At 45.5% G+C, this 17,985-nt stretch overlaps 1 protein-coding gene across 2 annotated transcripts in view; it reads right to left on the minus strand.

Annotated features, from left to right (window-relative positions):
- Positions 1-17,985, minus strand: part of RAB26 (RAB26, member RAS oncogene family) — a 112,167-nt gene that overhangs the window by 41,090 nt on the left and 53,092 nt on the right. The window lies entirely within an intron of this gene.

Consider the following 17,985-nt stretch of genomic DNA (forward strand, 5'->3'; position numbering starts at 1 on the left):
CGATAACGAGCGTGTGGCAGCAGCTTTCAATCAAGGCATCCAACCTCGAAAAGAGTCCTGCTGATGCTCTTGGAAGCTGCCAGGCTGCCTACAGAACATAAAGGACCTCGGGGGGGGGGAGACGACCCCTCGCTTCCTGAAATAAACCAACAGCTGCTGAGAGGTTTCAGTTATGGGGGGGCACAGCAATCTGCCTTGTTCTGAGTCAGGCCATTGGTCCATCTAGTTCAGTATCATCAACACGGACTGGCAGCAGCTCTCCAGGGTTTCAGGTAGGGGTCTCTCCCAGCCCTCCCTGGGGATGCCATTGGGGATTGAACCTGTGGCCTTCTGCATGCAAGGCAGATGCTCTGCCACTGAGCTATGAAGGCCCTTTTCCTGACCAGAGCAGCCTATACCAGTGCCTCAGTATCCCTGCTGTCTTCTTATAAATAGACCCTCCGACAACCTTGGTCCAAATACTCAAGAGCCGACTCATCTATTCTTTCCAGAAGGATTGATGCGGCCCTTTCATTCTCTTCCAGCAAAAACAAGAGTCTTGCGGCACCTACAAGGCAAGGCTAGGAAATCCGTTATAGGCGCAAGATTTGTGGACAACGGTCCATTTCACCAGATGCACAGAAGGGAGATCTTCAGCTGTCAAGCATATATTCACATTTTGTGGGTGGAGGACAGGATAGGATTCTAAACACAGAGATCAGAACGAAATGAAATGCAGAGAAGTACAGATGGTGAGAATTACGTAATTAGCAGCAGTAATTCACAAAAACACATTGTCGGTAACACAGGCATGTTGGCGCATTGGTAAGCCAATTAACACATATGATGTCAGGGCTGGCCCAATACATTGTACTGCCTGGGGCAAACACAAGATGGTCTCACACGCCCACACACGTGCGTGTGCACACTCACACACACACAGAGCCCCCATCCCACATACAGCAGCTGGTTGGACTGGCGGCTGAATCTCACTTCTACACCGTCAGTGGGATAGCAGTTGGGGTGCAGAACAGGCTGTGCGGCCAACACAGCGCTCCTCCAGCAGAGGAGAATGACAGGTGGTCTCAGCGGGAACAGTCAGAGGGTTGCTGCCGCTGCCCACAGCATCTGCTACCCAAGGCAGTTGCCTCACTCTGGCTCGCTTTGTTTGCTACCCTGGGCTCCTGCTGGGAGGAAGGGGGGGATACCAATTAAATAATAAATAAATAATGGTAGGGCTGGCTCTCTATAAGATGCTAAACATCTGCTGGGGCTGATGGGAGTTGTAGTTGGCCAGTGCCAGTTCAACAGCATTCCGTCAACCCAATAGGCCGGTATCGATTTGAGTTCATTCTTTGTCCACTACCAGCTGTTTTAACCGATCCTTTTTCCCCCCTCACAAAAAATACTGATATTAATATCAATATTTTGAAAGGAAATATCAATAAAACTATCGTTCTTAATATCAGTATTTTAGAGACAGATTTTTTTTTAAAAAACCCATAAAACCTGTTTCTGAAAATAGCCGTGGGAAATCGCTACATAAAAACCCAATCTGCAACAATAGGGAATAAGCGAATTAATAGAAAATACATTACCAAATCTGAATTAGGAGGAATTCTAGCACATCCCTTGACATAGTTGAAAACGTCTGGGGGGCACCGGGTTGGGGAAGACTACAATATATCATGACCTCCTTGACAGCGCAGCTGGTGCTTTCCCACTGTCATAGCTTCTCTCAAAGCATCCTGGGGACTGTAGGCTGGAGCCTGTGAACCCAACCACCTCACAGAACTATAATGTCCAAAGAATCCTGGGAACAGGGAGCCTCTGCTAAAATTGTTTGACTTGGCCATGCAGATAAACCCTTACACTCTCTGTTTTATTGCATTAGTATAGATCATGGCTCATATGTAGTCACCTCAACGCCTTGCAAAACAAGTACTGGAAAAAAAGTTGATGCAGGGTGGAAAGAGTGAATGAGAAAATATCGGCAAAGTGGTTGGGAGGACGTTAGCGTGTTTTTGGAAAGGACAATTGGAAAGGCAGTCTTAAACAATTGTGAAAAAGTCCTTCTCTGAGCCAGGAAAAGTCTCCAGGAGTGGTTTAGTGCCAATGAAGTCAAGAACACAGTGACATTCTGGGTCCAAAGCCAGCACAAACAGGAGTGAGAAATCAACACTTGCCAATTTATTCCAAAGAAATCCAATCCTGGCTCATCTCTCTTGTTGATTAAAAGCTGTTCAAGGACCAAGCAAGCTCAGCATAGACAAATAGGTCAGGATCCTTTTGGTGCATCTTAAAAGGAAAACAAGCTACTCTAGGCCACAAAGCTGTCATGCAGGACCCATCTTGCCTGTTTTTTGGGGGAGAGGAGGGCGTGTATTCTGCAACATGACATTGATGCAACAATAGTGCATTAGTGGTGGATTTATTCTGGACCGTTCACACATCATTCTGCTTTATTTAGTTATTCTGCAATGCTTTCCCAAAGTTAGCCATTTGGAGGGGCCCTCTTGCACGACAACAACAGCATGACCAAAAAACCTCCCAACAACCCCAGAACATTTGTGGCATTTTACATTTTATCTTTTTGCGGTTATAGTGCTGAAAACTGCTCTGGAATGCATTTTGATATAAAAATATTTTAAAACAGAGGCACTTACACACAAAGAAAGAGAGAGAGAGATTTAAATCCAAGTAAGAAATGTAGGTAATCATAATGTGTGAAATTCTGAAAAAGCATCATTTTAAAAATCTATAAATTTATTTAATTATTGAGTTTGGAAGGGCCAGAGGAAGTTTTGTAACCCAACCACCCGCTTAACGCAGGAGCTGTAATGTGAGATGCGACTATTGCAGCCTTTCACAACTTGTTGCCCTCCAAATGTTTTGGACTACATCTCCCATCAGCCTCCGCACCATACAGCTGCTGATGGGAGTTGTAGCCCAGAACATCTGCAGGAGAGCAGGTTTGGGACGTTGCGTTAAGGTAGTGCATGTTAAAATTTGGAGGCATGATCTGGGTCTCTCTCGCCCTCACAGATAGCTAATTCCGAAGCAACAGGTGGCCACCACTGTGTTTTTAACATCTTTAGCTGAGTTCTAATTCATCTAGTATTCTGTAAGCAACAATCAACCTTACAGGCTGAATCACTGCCACACCTTCCCTGGAGGGAAACCATTCCTAGAACTCACGTTGGTAACTTCATGCCTAAGGAAATCTGGAACATCCACTTCCACAGGCTTCAAAGTTGTCCCTGTTCCTGCTGCAACAGGCAGGAACATTTAACTCAGTATTGCCTGCACTGACTGGCAGCTGCTCTCCAGGGTTTCAAGCAGGGGACATTCCCAGCCTTACCTGGAGATGCTGTCAGGGACTGACGCGGGGACCTTTGGCTTGCAAGGCAGGTAGTCTGCCACTGAGCTGCAACGGGCCTTCCCCAAACACCTTTTCCAACAATCGGTTCTGTGTGCACACACAGCAGACAGCTGCCCTGCTAATAAACTGATTTTTTCCACTCTGGACTGATAGGGAGGTCAGGCATGAAGGCTTCATTGCTTCCCAGCTGATCTGACCAGGACCTGCCTCCTCTCCGCTCTCATTTCCCCAAACAAGCCTGACAGCGGCAAGAAGGAGCGAGGCAACAGGCTAAATTTACACCATCTGCTGGAGGGGAAAGGATGATTTAAGAGGTTTAAAAATACCTTTAAAAAGCCAACTGCCTGAACAGGGAGAAAAGGAATGAATCACCCTATTGGAAGTGGGGGAGAGAGAGAAATTAGGGGAGCACAGTCCCTAATCAGAAAGGAAGCAGAATCTGGGGGAAGGAGGATGCAAGAGGGGCCGTTTGATGCTCAGCCACGGGGCTGCGGGAAGCTGGTGCAGAGGCCGGAAGGTGCTGCAGTAGCAGAGGCAGCCCAGGCAGGAGGCCAAGTCTGGCACCCCTCAAGCAGCCGGTTTTGGTTGCCATTAAGGGCATCCAAGGGCCAGCTCTGACCCCAGGAGTCCACGGGAGGGGGGGCAAGGGAACAGTCTCCTCCCCACCTGGATGAACATAGAACATAGGATGCCGCTTTATACTGTGTAAGACCCAGTGGTCCATCTAGCTCAGTTCTGCCTACACTGATTGGTAGCAGCTCTCCAGGGTTTCAGGCAGGAGTCTCTCTCAGCCCTCCCTGGAGATGCCATCGGGGATTGAACCGGGGACCTTCTGCATGCAAGGCAGATGTTCTACCACTGAGCTATGGCCGTTCCCCTAAATGAACTGCCAGATCCTCAGCTCTCATTTAAAAAAACAAACACAAGTAAGGCCCATGTGCATTATGCATTCAAAGCACTATTATACCACTTTAACAGACATGCCTTCTCCCAAAGAATCCTGGGAACTGTAGTTTGCAAAGGGTGCAGAGAACTGTCAGGAGGCCCCTATTCCTTTCACAGAGCTCACAGTTCCCAGAGAAAGTGTGAGTGTAAGTGTAGGGCTATGAACGACCTTCATCTGAAAACCCGGAAGAGCCACTGCCCGTCAGTGCATAGACCAGAAATGGGGAGCTTGTGGCCTTTCAAATGTTGTGGGGCGCCAACTCTCGTCATCCTTGACCGCGGGCCACGCTGGCTGGGGCTAGAGGGGTTGGGGTCCACAGGTTCTGCACACCTGCGTAGACAAGACCGAGCTCGGAGACCTATGGTCTGACTCGATACAAGACCACATCCTATGCTCTGTTTCATGTTCTGTAGCTCAGTGATAAAGCATCTGCTTTGCATGTAGAAGGCCCCAGGTTCAACCCCTGGCCATCTCCAGGAGTGCCTTGGAAAGACTCTTCCCTGGAACCCAAGACAGCTGCTGCCCGTCAGTGCTGGCACTACTAAGCTGGATAGACCAACAGCCTGATCTGGTATAAGGCAGCTTCCTCTCTTCCAACAAAACCCTCACTGTTTCGTCCTCTTGTTGCCATTCGCCAGCCCAAACTCTCCCCCTTTCCCACACTTTCCTAGTAAGCGAAGAAAGGAGAACAGGCTGTGTTTGCCAGCAGCTGCTGATTAGCTACTCTTTTCTGCGGCGGAGATAATTTATCTTGGCTAATTGCCTTTTTCTTCGCACCCCCTATGAGTTCCTGCTTTCACTCCCCTGCCCCCCCATCCTGACATCTGCCCACATCAGTCCTCATGCAGATGCTCTCAAGCTGCCTGGTAAAAAGCTGAGCTGGGCCAAATCCATCATTTGGCCATTTCTTTGTTCCTTGGGACAGACACAGATTTTGCATCTGCAGCATCCAGCAGGGCCGCACCTATGTGTAGAGTGTGCCAAAGGGACCCTCAACCGTTAGGTTTTTTTTGTGGGGGAATGGCTGCCTTTTGCTTGAGGAGATGCAGTTTTGTTCCCAACACGGAGAACACATCTGCTGCATGAGAAACAGTTCAGGGGCTTCCAGAACAGCAAAAGGCAGATAAATTTCACAGGGAAAAGAGTGCAGACAAAATTGTATAGAACAATCCACAGGCGAGAAGAGATAAGAACCAGATGGTGGTAAATGCAACCTTGTCAAGGTTTCAAACAGTGTGGATCCAGGTTCAAATCCCCACCCTGAAAGCCTTGGACAAAACACAGACTCTCAGCTTCAACAACATCACAGCGTTATGTGGAGAATCTCACAGTGCAGTGCTTCAGATCTGAGCGGCACAAGACCTTTGTCGGAGCAACCCAAACTCTTCCCCTAGCAAAGCAAGATCGCAAGACTGGAATGATGCAAATGTACACACTCTGCTTCCATCAGTCACTTGAGGGTGGGGGAAAGCAGCTACGATGCCCCCATCCCACTAGGAGCACTGAGAATTCTGCTCAGCCACATTGTTATTATTATCACCATGATGTATTACCTGCCCTTCACCCAAAGTCCCAAGGCAGGTTGCAACAATTTTAAAATACTGCATTAAAAACAATTAAAAACAACCTCAGGCATCACAAGACATGGGTCAAGTGTTTTAAAGCTTATATACCACTGCCATAAGGAATGTTTATGGGCCAAGACATCCCAGTTCTCGATGCTCACATTACATTCTTTTAGATTCGCTTTAAGAACATCTTTAAACCTCTTTTGCTGTCCACCAATATTTCGTTGGGAGTAGAGTAGTTGCTTTGGAAGACGGTGATCAAGCATTCCAGCAACATGGCCAGTCCAGTGATGTCAGCTATTATCAAAGGTGCTATGGACTTGGAAGAAACACGAGTACAGGGCGAACTGGACAAACAAGCTAAGCGGAAGGCACGTCAAGCAAATCCTCATCGTGACCGTCTTCCATCTGGAAACCTATGTCCTCACTGTGGGAGGCTGTGTGGATCCAGAATTGGCCTCCACAGTCACTTACGGACCCACTGTTAAAGACCTTATCTTGGAAGACAGTCTTACTCGGCCACGAGTGATCGCCAATGAATGAATGTCTGCCATAAGGGCTAGAAACTTGATTTTTGTTTTAATGAGCTGGGATATTTATGAGTGCTAAATTCATACTTATGAGTTGCAGTACCCCTGAATCCTCTGGGAAGGTCAAAGACTCATATTTTTTTATTTTAATTTCATTTCTAATTTTTAGGATTTTAGTATTCTGATTGTCTATATGGATTGTACTTGTGTTTGGTTGTAAGTCGCCCAGAGTGGCAGATTAACCTCTGCCAGATGGGCGTCTAACAAATCTCATGAATAAATAAAAATAAATAAATATTTGCTCTCCAATGCTGGTGCTCACTGTATGGGTCCATTTTAGTACTGGCTTCCTTTCGATAGTTAATTCCAATTAAAACAGGCTAAAGGTATTGCATCCATGCTTTTATTGTAATATTCATGTGTCTTTTTAGATATATTTTAATCATTCTTATATTCTTTTTTTCGTTTTGTATATGATTCACTTTGTTTTCATTTTATGTACATTGTTTAGAGATTTATTGCTCAATTATGTTACTTAAAATGTGGATTATTGTTTTTCTTACTATTAGCAACTGTATTGAATGTAGAATTCATATGGATTTTTGTTGAAATGTAAACCACTTCAAGATTTTTTGAAATATAAAGTGGTTTACAAATAAAATAAATAAATAAATAAATTCTGTACCAGATACCAGTTCATGCAGTGGATGTGCAGAAGGCAGACAACCTTTGCCACGCCAAATTTTACCCAAATTCCCCCCAATCCCAACTACATTGTGTCTATTACACCCTAAACCTCCCAGACGCCTATTCAGTTGGCTTTCCTGCACGGTCACCAGCATGTCTTTTGATTACCAAATGTCTTTCAGCCTTCAGCGCCACTGCAGCACTTCCCCAGTGAAGTCAACCAAAAGAGTGCTAGACCCAGATGAATGAGCGGCAATCCATCTGGAGTACTTTGCCTGCATCAATGAAAGACTTGAAGGTGTTCAAGGGCAGAGTCGAGTCCCGTGACGCTGAGATAGAACTCAGGAAGGGTAAGCAGAGAGAAATATGAAAGTATAGATTTTAAATTATCAAGCCGCTCTTTCAGATGGTGCCATAACGTAGTTAGCACTATTTATGACATCTCTGCTCTTTCAAATTACGTTGGTTTAATTGATGAAACTTCCCCTCCCCCCAAAAATATCCTATTAATTCTTGAGTGTCTCTCTCTCTCTCTCTCCCTCTCTGTCTCTTACACACACACACACACACACACACACACACTCACACTCACTCTATTTTAAAGAGCATAAGAAGTTACCAAGGGACTGGCAATCTGAGGCAGTGCTAAAGAAAGGAAGGAGAGGTACCACACTGAGGGCATCATTAAAGTGGCAGAGCGGGAGGCTGGAAGCGTCTCTGCTGTCTGCAATCAATTTGGTCCTCAGCAACCTCTTCCAGAGTGTAGAGGGCAGTGCTATGCTTTACGATACACACTGGTCTATTGAGCCAAACTCAGTCTCTTCCCATTTCAAATCATCTCTTCCATAGCTGCTTTGAACGTAAGTGTATGGGGGGGGGGGTAAGTCACATCCTAACTATTTCTGCAGTAATTTGGCCAAGAATAGAAGAGGCGGCCTCAAGTGCTCAACAGAAAGCAGAGAGGAGCAAGTTACACACCTGTTCTCCAGCAAGAGCACCATAAATGCTGCTCCTTTGTGCCTCTTGCAAGAGCTGCAAGAGAGGTGCATGCTGGAATAGGATGGGGGGGAAACTCTATTTCTATTTTTTTTTTGCATCTGAATTCACACTCCTTAAACCAATATGCCAACTAGGGATGGGCTGAGAATTTCAGTTCAGTTTGCATTTCAAGCTGAACCTATCAAATTCGCACTTTCCAAAACAATATGAGAACCAAACATCCTTTGAAATTTGCATTTATTTGAATTTTGTGATAGAGTTCTTCAACCAAAGAATGTTTACAAAAGTGCATATTTTAGGAGAAAGTGTGCATAAAAATAAATATATGAATGAAAATAAAATGCAAAAATGCATTATATGACAAGAAATGGCTGGCAAAAATGTGTACATTAGTCAAAACTGCCTACAATAATGTATTTATTAAGAGAAATTCACACTAAAATGTTGGAGAATTTTCATGAGGATTTTTTTTTTAATTGCAAATTGCTGCAGAAATCTGGAGAACTGAATTTAAGACTGGAAAAATGAGAAACTGAGAGAACTGAAAGTGACAGATCCTTCCATCCCTAATGCCAACCAGAACTCATCTATCCTTTGAAATTGACACTTTGCCAAATTTTGCAATGCAATTCTCCAACCAACCAATGTGTGTACAAAAAATGAAGGTAAAGTGTGTAGAAAAATCCACACGTTAGTGAAAATAACATACAAAAATGCATTCCACTAGGCAAATTGCTTGGGGAAATGTGTATTAGACAAAGCTGCATGCAAAAATGTGTCTACTAGGAGAAATATTTTTCACGAGGATTCGCAAATTGCTGAGAAAAATGTGGAGAACTGAATTTAAGAGTGAAAAATGAGGAAGCGTGAGAAATGGAACCCGGCAAATTCATTCATCACAATCTGGAGTGAACCACAATCAGTGTTGTCAAGGAGTATCACCCAAATCTAGAAAACTGTGTGCACAGAGAGGCATGGGACACCCCTCACCAAAAAGGCCAGCTACCCTGCCATAGGTTCTGGGTTCTCTTAAGCCTTCGGGGTGGGGGAGAGAGAAGTGGCCAAAAGGGGACAGGAAACAGACAGATTGCCTCTTATAGGACTAGACACATTTATGGAAGAGAAGAAGTTTTTCAGGGGCCACTAGTCATGATCAGGGATGGATGATTCTATGATTTTTGGTTCACTCAGGTTCTCATTTGTCCAATCTTAAATTCATTCTCCACATTTCTGCAACAATTTGCAACTAAAAAAACCCCCTCATGAAAATGTATCAGCTTTTTTTGCTAATTTCTCCTAACAAACACATTTTGCAAGCGTTTTTGACAAATGTACACCTTTTTTCAAGCAATGTCCCCTAATATAAATGCATTTCTGTATGTTATTTTCAAGAACATCTGCATTTATATGCACCCTTTCCTCTAATATATGCATTACTTGGCTGGAGAACTTCTCTGCAGAATTTCGAGGAAAGGCAAATTTTGAAGGATGGCTGTGTACATCCTTCAATACATTCAATGTTCATGTATTGCTTTGGAAAGTGCTAATTTGGTAAGTTTGCCTATAAATATGAACTGAACTTAATTTCTTCCCCGTCACTAGCCATCCTCAGTTCTATCAACAATTTCTGAAGGGCCACAGGTTCCCAGCCTTGCTTTAGCAGCTTATAGTTCTTAGGGCACCTTCCCCAAACTGATGCCCTCCAGATGTTGTTGGACTGCGACTCCCATGATCCCTGACCATTGACCATAGTGACTGGGGCTGATGGGAGATGGAGTCCAAGCACATCTGAAGGGTCAGAGGTTCCCCACCTCTGCCCTTTCCCATGGCCAAGATCCTTTCTATGATGCCTGCTTGCAAGTCAGTCCCTTTTAAAAAAATGTTTCTTCCAACATTGAAGCATTTTCTGTTTGCATTTCTGATTGGCTGGGGAATTAGCGATGAATAATTTCTTAACTGCTCCCTGAATCACCTCTTTTAATTGCTCCAGTGTCAGTTTCTGCTCCCACAAGAGGGTGGGGGGGCTTTAATTACTAGTTTTGTTATATTATCCTTTCTCTTTTCCTTTTTAATAGCAAAATAATGCTATTTCACTATGAAAACTAAGAAAGAGAGAAAAAATAAGATAAAATAAGGCATTAAAGCCCCTCCCCGCCCCCAAAATGGACATTATTAAGGCAGTTACAAAAGCCACAGAACAGACTGAACTTACAAAGAGGAAACTTTCAATTTAAAAGGCACAGGATACCTTTAATGGCCTAATGATGCACAGGGGACAAGCTAGTGCTATAGGTGCATTTTACTGCAAAAAAGAAGAAGAAAGCCAACCACCAACTCTAAAAACAACAGAACCACCGAGAAAATACTGGATTGCTTGCATTTGACAAAAACCAGCATCAGGATATCCTGTAAAAGTGACTGAACAAAGGATAATTCCAAGGGAAAGGCTTAGTGTGAAAGCTAGCATGTTAGACGGTGTCCTGGGGGGATGTCCCGTTCAGAGCCGAAAGAATGAGGCTGGAGTGTGTGTGCAAGTAAATCTCATTTTATTAGAGTAATGGATACATCAAAGGCATTGCGCTTCATAGGAAACCCTACACTAACTCACTAAAGTCCCTAACTATACTCTAGACATGCTCTGCAGCATGTGAAGGAAGTTGACTCAACGACTCCCCACTGGGAGCAGCAGGCTTATATAGGAAATGTTTTTGAACGTAATCTCTGACTCCTTCGTAATTCCTGTCTTTGCCCTGTCGACGGGAACGAGGAGACAGGGGGCGCGCATCCAACAGCTCATCTGAAGACACCTGCTCCCGAGTAACAGGCTCGAGGTCAGGGGGCTGTGCCACGCTGGAATCCTCCTGGGAACTGCTTGGAAAAGGAGGAGCTGGCACTGACTCTGAAGCTTCCTCCCCCAAGTCCTCTGCATCAACTGGGGGCAGTGCGCTTGGATCCTCAGAAAGGGCGTTACTCGTGGGAACTGGCTGAAGAGCAGGCTGCCCTCCTCTCGCACGATCCTGCTCAGACACAACAATCCCCAACTCGGCTTCTTCTGGCTGCGGAGGTGCCTGAAACTCATGCCTCCCCCCTTCCTGTCCCTTCTGAGTTGGCTGCAGCGCAACAGGGGAAGATCCAAAGGAGAACCAATTTTGGTGCTAAAAATTTCTCCTATGACTCTTTTGCCCATTCCCCATCAATGAATGAGAACAGAAATAGCACTAGAAAATTATCAAAAGGGGAGATAAAAGTTCTTATGGGCGGGGTGTGTCATCATGCTTACTTCACTTCTGAGGTGTCTGCAAGTGCCTTTCTTCCATCCCACAAATCATCTCACCAGCGATCTGCAATCTGAACCCTTCCAGGGTGACCACAATTCAGCTAAAGCCCAGGGAAAGACATTGCTCTTCTCAAGGGGCTTTTTTCAAGTCAGGAAGCTTGGGTAGAGCGCTGAGTAATGTTTACACGCACAGATACCCCCCTTGGCCACCTCACAACGATAGTGAGCTCAAAACCCCACAGCCTTCAAAAAGTTCTACAGAAATCCTCCAGTGCCTTAAGAAAGAGTCAGAAAAACAGAAGCCTCTTTTCGCAGAGAAAGAAAAGCATCAAGAAACGGAAGGGCAGATTTTGGCACAGCCGGGAGTCCATCCAGACACGGAGTAATTTGCAAGCTGGGAGCTCAGCTGAGAAATGTTTGCCTGAAGGGAGGCTGGAATGAGGATCTAAGCAGGGTGAGAGACAGGAGCAGGGGTAAACAGGCTGACAGGCAGAGACATCTGGAGCAAACTGAGGGAGCCACACAAACAAGGCAACTGCCTGGCTTCCAGCTCTGCAAAGATGGAAGCCTGGCCTGGAAATACTTATAGCTGGTCCAGGGCTCAGGAGAAACCCATTGGCTGCCTGGGAATGAGGGCTAGAAGGAGAAGCTGGCGGAATTAGCCCCGTCTCCTGGGAACCTGCAGCCTTGAGATCCCCAAGAGGCTACCACTTTGTGGAGGATAAGGCTATCAATGGCTCCTGGGGTGGCAGGCTCTGGTGCTGAGTAGATTTATTGTAAACTCAATGTGTTTTGGAATTATCCTTCTTCAGGAGCTAAAAACATTAAAACAAACTAAAATCAATGTCATAGAGACAACACCGTGGTCTGAAACATAAACAAAATACTTTTAAAGACCACATTCCATATAACTCACTTTACATACATTTTAAAATGCTGTCTTTATGTTGTATCCTGAAACATTAACATTAAACTAACATCTTATGAAACTGTGCCATCCAGCTCAAACAAAGCAAATTCTTGTGCTAGCCAGCTACGACACAAAACTCTCTCACCCTCCCCAAAAGAAGCAAAGATATGCCCTACACTGACCAGTGGAGATCTGTTTTCTTTATCCAGGCAATTCAGATTCTTTGTCCAGCTCCACAGTAAACACAAACCACAAACCAAACTCAAATGCTGCTGGTGTCCATAGTGAATATATAGATCAGCTCAGGAGAACCCCATTGGCTACCTGGGAATGAGGACTAGAAGGAGAAGCTGGAGGAATCAGCCCCGTCTCCTGGGAACCTGCAGCCTTGAGATCCCCAAGAGGCTACCACTTTGTGGAGGATAAGGCTATCAATGGCTACTAGCCAGGATGGCTATGCTCTGCCTCCATAGTTGGAGTCGGTATGCTTCTGGACACCAGTTGCTCGAAACCGCAGGAGGGGAGAGTGCTGTTGCGCTCAGGTCCTGTTTTTGGGCTTCCCATTGGGGCATCTGGTTGGCCACTGTGAGAACAGGATGCTGGACCAGTTCGGCCACAGGCCTCATCCACCAGGCTCTTCTTCTGTTCTCACGTGCCCAGGGCACAACCGCATAATTTAGCTGAGTAGCATTTCCCTAGGCAATACACACAGAGCTCAGGGCTCCATGAGCTATCAAGCTTTCCCCGTAAACTTCAGAGCTTCATGACGCTTACAACCATATTTATTTCCTTAGCAGTAAAAACAAGGACTCCTCAGCATAAAAGCCTGTTAAACTATATTTGCTTGAATCCACACATTTGGACACTAAGGATCCAACCCCTCCACTTTCAACAGTGTGCCAGAACTCTCAAAGTGGGTGGTGACGGAGGGTGGGTAAAGAGAGAGGGAGGGCTAAACAAATGTAAATTTAACGATAACTTCAAGGTTTCAGCCACAAGGCCCTCTGTTGCTGCGTCAAGAGCCGAGCAATTTGATTGCAGGTGCAAACTGCTGACTGGGAAACAGAGCACTCCAGCTGGAATCTAACTCAGTGGCATCTGGAGACCATAAAAGGGCTGGCATTTGCAGTTTGTACCAGTGGTGGCTGCCTATTAAAGTTTTATCAGCAGTGCAGGCTTGTGCCACTCTCTCTGGGGCTCCAGGAGAGGCAGCCTCCGCAGGGCTGGGCAATCTGAAACCTCTTGCTTGAAGACACTTTAAGAAGAAGAGCCTGGCTACTGGATCAGGCCCAAGGGGGGCCATCTAGTCCAGCATCCTGTTCTCACAGAGGCCCACCAGATGCCTCTATGGGAAGAAGCCCACAAGCAGGACCCAAGTGCAACAGCACTCTCTCCACCTATTCCCAGGAAATGGATAGCCATTGTGGCTAGTAGCCATTGACAGCCTTATCCTCCATGAATGTGTCTAATCCTCTTTAAAAGCCGTCCAAGTTGGTGGCCGTCCCTAACTCTGGTGGGAGCGAATTACATAGTTTTAATTATGTGCAGTGTGAAAAAGCACTTTCTTTTCTCTGTCCTGAATCTTTCCGCATTCAGCTTCACTGGATCATCGTTTGCCAACCTGGTGCCCTCCAGATGTTTTGGGCTACAACTCCCAACAGTCCCAGCCAGCATTAGCTAGGGCTGATGGAAATTATAGTCCAGAGCATCTGGAGGGCCCCAGGCTGGTGAAGGCTGCCTTAGATTCAGGTATGCATTTTCAAACATGCTCCTTTCCCTCATCTCAGGTTATTCCTTTAATTTGAAAATGCAGCATGGCTGCATGCTTCTGAGACACACAGAACTCTTCCACAAGGACACCTGAGCAATGTGTTCAGAAAATCCTGACCTCTCCCAATCCCTGCCGGTTGAGTCTGCAATACAAAAGGACACACATCTGAGAGTTCAGCAACAGGCTGATCTTGGAAAACTCAACCAGATAAGCTACAGGCTATGTCTCCATGCTGGCTAAAGCTGGTTTTCTAACCACATCTACCTACCTGTCTTCCTGCCTAATTTCCCCCTCCCTTGCCACCCTGGTTTTGGACTCCTCCCCTACATCCACGGACGACACACTCACTGCTGGCAAATATGGTCCTCTCCTGCCAGGGACTGAGCTTCCCAACACTTAGAAACCTGCCAAGACAGAGAATCGACAAGCTGGAAACAGACGCGTTGCTAGGCACTCCTTAAGTGACTTGGAGCTGCAGGCACAGATTGGCTGCAGAGTGTGGCAATGCTCTGGGAGCATCAATACCTGTCTCCAATCAGGTGTCAGAGTGATGGAATGTCAAAGATAATGGAACGAAGTCCAAGGAGCTAAGCTAGTCCACAGCATCACTGGGAAGGAGTCTTGAACAAGTTTTGAGCATGCACACTCTGTGTGCTTTTACTGACACAAGGCGTTACAGGGTTAGAAGCCATCGTGAAGTGGAAGATGCATTTTAGCCAAAAATCCTTTGCTGTGTGCCTTCCAGATGCACCTACTGCTGAGGAAAGGCCATAGCTCACTTTGCATGCCGAAGGTCCTGGGTTCAATCCTTGGCATTACCAGGTGGGACTGGGAATGTCCCCTGTCTGAAATTCACACTAAAAGATGAATTTTTGCAAAGATTTTAAAAAATAAATTGCAAAAAAATGCAGATTGGAAAAAAGAAATGGAGAGAAACTAAGACTGGCAGATTCACCCATCCTCATATTCATATTATTCCAGCTTCTCAACAAAAAGCGAAGGGAAAAGAGCCAGGCACAACTCCCCCCCCCCCAATTCTCAGCAGCATCCAAACAAGAGCAAAAGCTATTCAACCAGCAAGAAAAGTGTCGGCAGATTTTTATTTTTTGCTCTGAAGCAAAAGGAAGGTGGTGGGAGCACTGTGCCCAGAAAAGATTTATTAAAAGTGGAGCTGGCAGCAAAGGGATATCACCTAATTATGACTATCTTACATTTGGTGTGTGTGTGTGTGTGTAGTGTGTGTGTGTGTGTGTGTTTTTATGCCAATTAGAATTAAATGCTTAAAGCCACCGGACCATGATGTGTGCAGGAGTTGCACGGCTCAGTTTCCCAGGGCTAACATTGGCAGACTCCATTAGTTTTAGAATGCTCTCCATGGGCATATTTGCTGAGTAAGCAAAAGGCAGGCAGGCATGAAAACCAGAGCCTGCCAGCCGAACTGAAGAGACCATGTCCTCATTCTCACTAGCCCCCAACTATTTTTTTTAGGGAGGGTATACTCTGCAGCATGTCATTGCCACAACCGCAGTGCATTTGTGTGGATTTATACTGGACTGCCCACATTTAATTCCACTTTATTTGTTGTTGTGCAATGCCTCCCCAATGTCACCACAAAACTATAATTAATAGAGTAGTTTAAGTCACCCCTTCTTCCCAGAGAATTCTGGGAAGTTCTCTGTGAACCCTGAGGGGAACAGGGGTCTCCTAACAACTCTCAGCACCCCTTCACAAATTATACTTCCCAGGATTCTTTGGGAGAAGCCTTGACTGTTTAAGGTGGAATAATAGTGGAATAAATGTCTGGTGTGAACATGGCCCAGCTGCCTTCAGTCAGCGTCAGGAGCCTCTGCACCCTGCTGAGACAACAGCTCTCCCTAGCGGAATTGCAGGCAGCACTGGCCACAGTGATCTGTCCATGGTTCTGACCATTCATGCTTTGCCTTGCCTTTTGTTATCCTGCATAGTTTATCTTGACTTTGCCCTATCAGACTTGGCCCTTCCAGTAACTGCCACTGCAATTAACTCTACCGAAGACCGTGTTCTGACCACCAAATTCTGCCGTGTGAAGTTCAGAAATTTAATTTCCTTCTTTGCTGAGCTGCGAGTTCAAGAGAGAGAGTGGAAGCTGATTAACAAGCACCTCGTTCCCAGCAGATATTATTTGCTCCAAATTGCCTGTAACATATCTGGGACCCACAAGCACAGGGAAGGTGGAAGGGAGTCCAGACAGTGGACTGGACTAGTTGGACCACCAAAAGGGGTAATTTTGGGGAGGAAGAGAAGTTTGGATCTCGGTGATGGCTTTGGAAAAGAGAACTTCCTTTGTTTGCTTCCATCCTACCATTCTGCTAAAAGACGTTGCACTCGTGACTAAAACAAGTGCATAAAAAACACAAGATTAATAAAGATATAAATTAGACAATAGAAGGTTTCTGGTTTGAGAAATGAGAAACCTTTAAAAGTTGGAAAAGATCTGTGATCAAACCATTATCTATTTGGAACACCAGATTAAGCCAGTGAGGGCCTTCATCTGATAATACATTGCCACAAAATTTACTGATTTGTTATTACATTTCTATCCCCCCTTTTCTCCAAGGAGCTCCATGTGGCACACATTGTCCTCCCCCTCTCCATTTTATCCTCACAACAACGTTGTGAGGTTGGTTAGGCTGAGAGACAGTGACTGGCCCAAGGTCACTCAGAGAGCTTCATGGCCGAGCAGAGATTTGAAACCCGGATGTCCAATAAAGGCTCTGGGTAATTTTGAAATGAGTTCTAATTTAGCCAACATCTCTACACCGTGGATGGCCCTACCTTTTGAGAATTCCAAGGCACAGCAGGCTGAGACTGAAATCATAACAACATAACTTGCTTATCGTTTTTTATGGGTTTTAATGGTTTAAATTTGTATATTTGTTTTTAATGTTCATAATTGTTGTAAACTGCCCGGAGAGCTTTGGCCATGGGGCTGTATATAAATGCAATAAAGTAAATAAATAAATAAATAAAATCATATTTCACAGCTATCAGCAGGAAAGTGACAAAATAATTTTTCCCTCCTTGCACTCTTCCAGATTATTCATCCTGAGAAAAACGAACCAAGACAGACGCTTCATAACACACACTCGTCTTTCCAACGCATCTTTGGTTCCGTGTCAGGCCAACCTGCCAGCTTCTATTACGGATTTGTACCTAGATTTAGGGCAAGTTAGCCTGACATGCAGTTTAAAAGCAGCACACCCTTGCAGTTTTCATGAGGAGTCCTTCCATGTGCACTCAAGATATGCAAGAACACAGAAAACTGCCTTACACCGAGTCAGGGGGGAAAGTAGACAGTGCAGCAAATGCACCCCAATGAACAGTAGGCACATTTCTACACCGACTCAGACACACCCCTCTCCATCCAGGTGAGCGAGAGGCATGGTCAGAGTTGAAGGACACCTTCTGGTCAGGCAAAAACACTCAAGGAGGGGGCAAAGCAGAGCCAGTGAGGGGTGCGGCAGCCTGGGAAAAGGGGGTGTGGCCTGGGGAAGAGTCCCAAGGGCCAGGTAGAGAGGTCTGGAGGGCGGAAGTGGCCCCTAGGCCTGAGGTTGCCAACCCTTGTGCTAGATGATAAACAGAGCAATGGGGGGGAGAGAAAAATGGTTGGCTGGTGGCAAAGTCACATCTTGTAAGAGTCTAAAAACAGAATGAAGGAGGAGGTAGCAAATATTCGAAGGAGGCTCTGCAAGGTGCTACACAGGTTTTGGTTTGCACCAGGGTTTTTCAGAAAGGAGAAACCCAGAGCGGCCAACACAGATTACAAATAAGAGAGTCCCTCCCTACCTCTGGAGGCCTGTTGTGGCAACTTAAGAAAAATGTGATGCATTCTGGACACAACTGAGGAAAAGTGAAGCCACCGTCAAGTTAATTACTGGCAATTATTTGACTCTGACT

This window comes from Rhineura floridana, chromosome 17 (assembly GCF_030035675.1).
Source record: "Rhineura floridana isolate rRhiFlo1 chromosome 17, rRhiFlo1.hap2, whole genome shotgun sequence".
Lineage (NCBI taxonomy): Eukaryota > Metazoa > Chordata > Lepidosauria > Squamata > Rhineuridae > Rhineura > Rhineura floridana.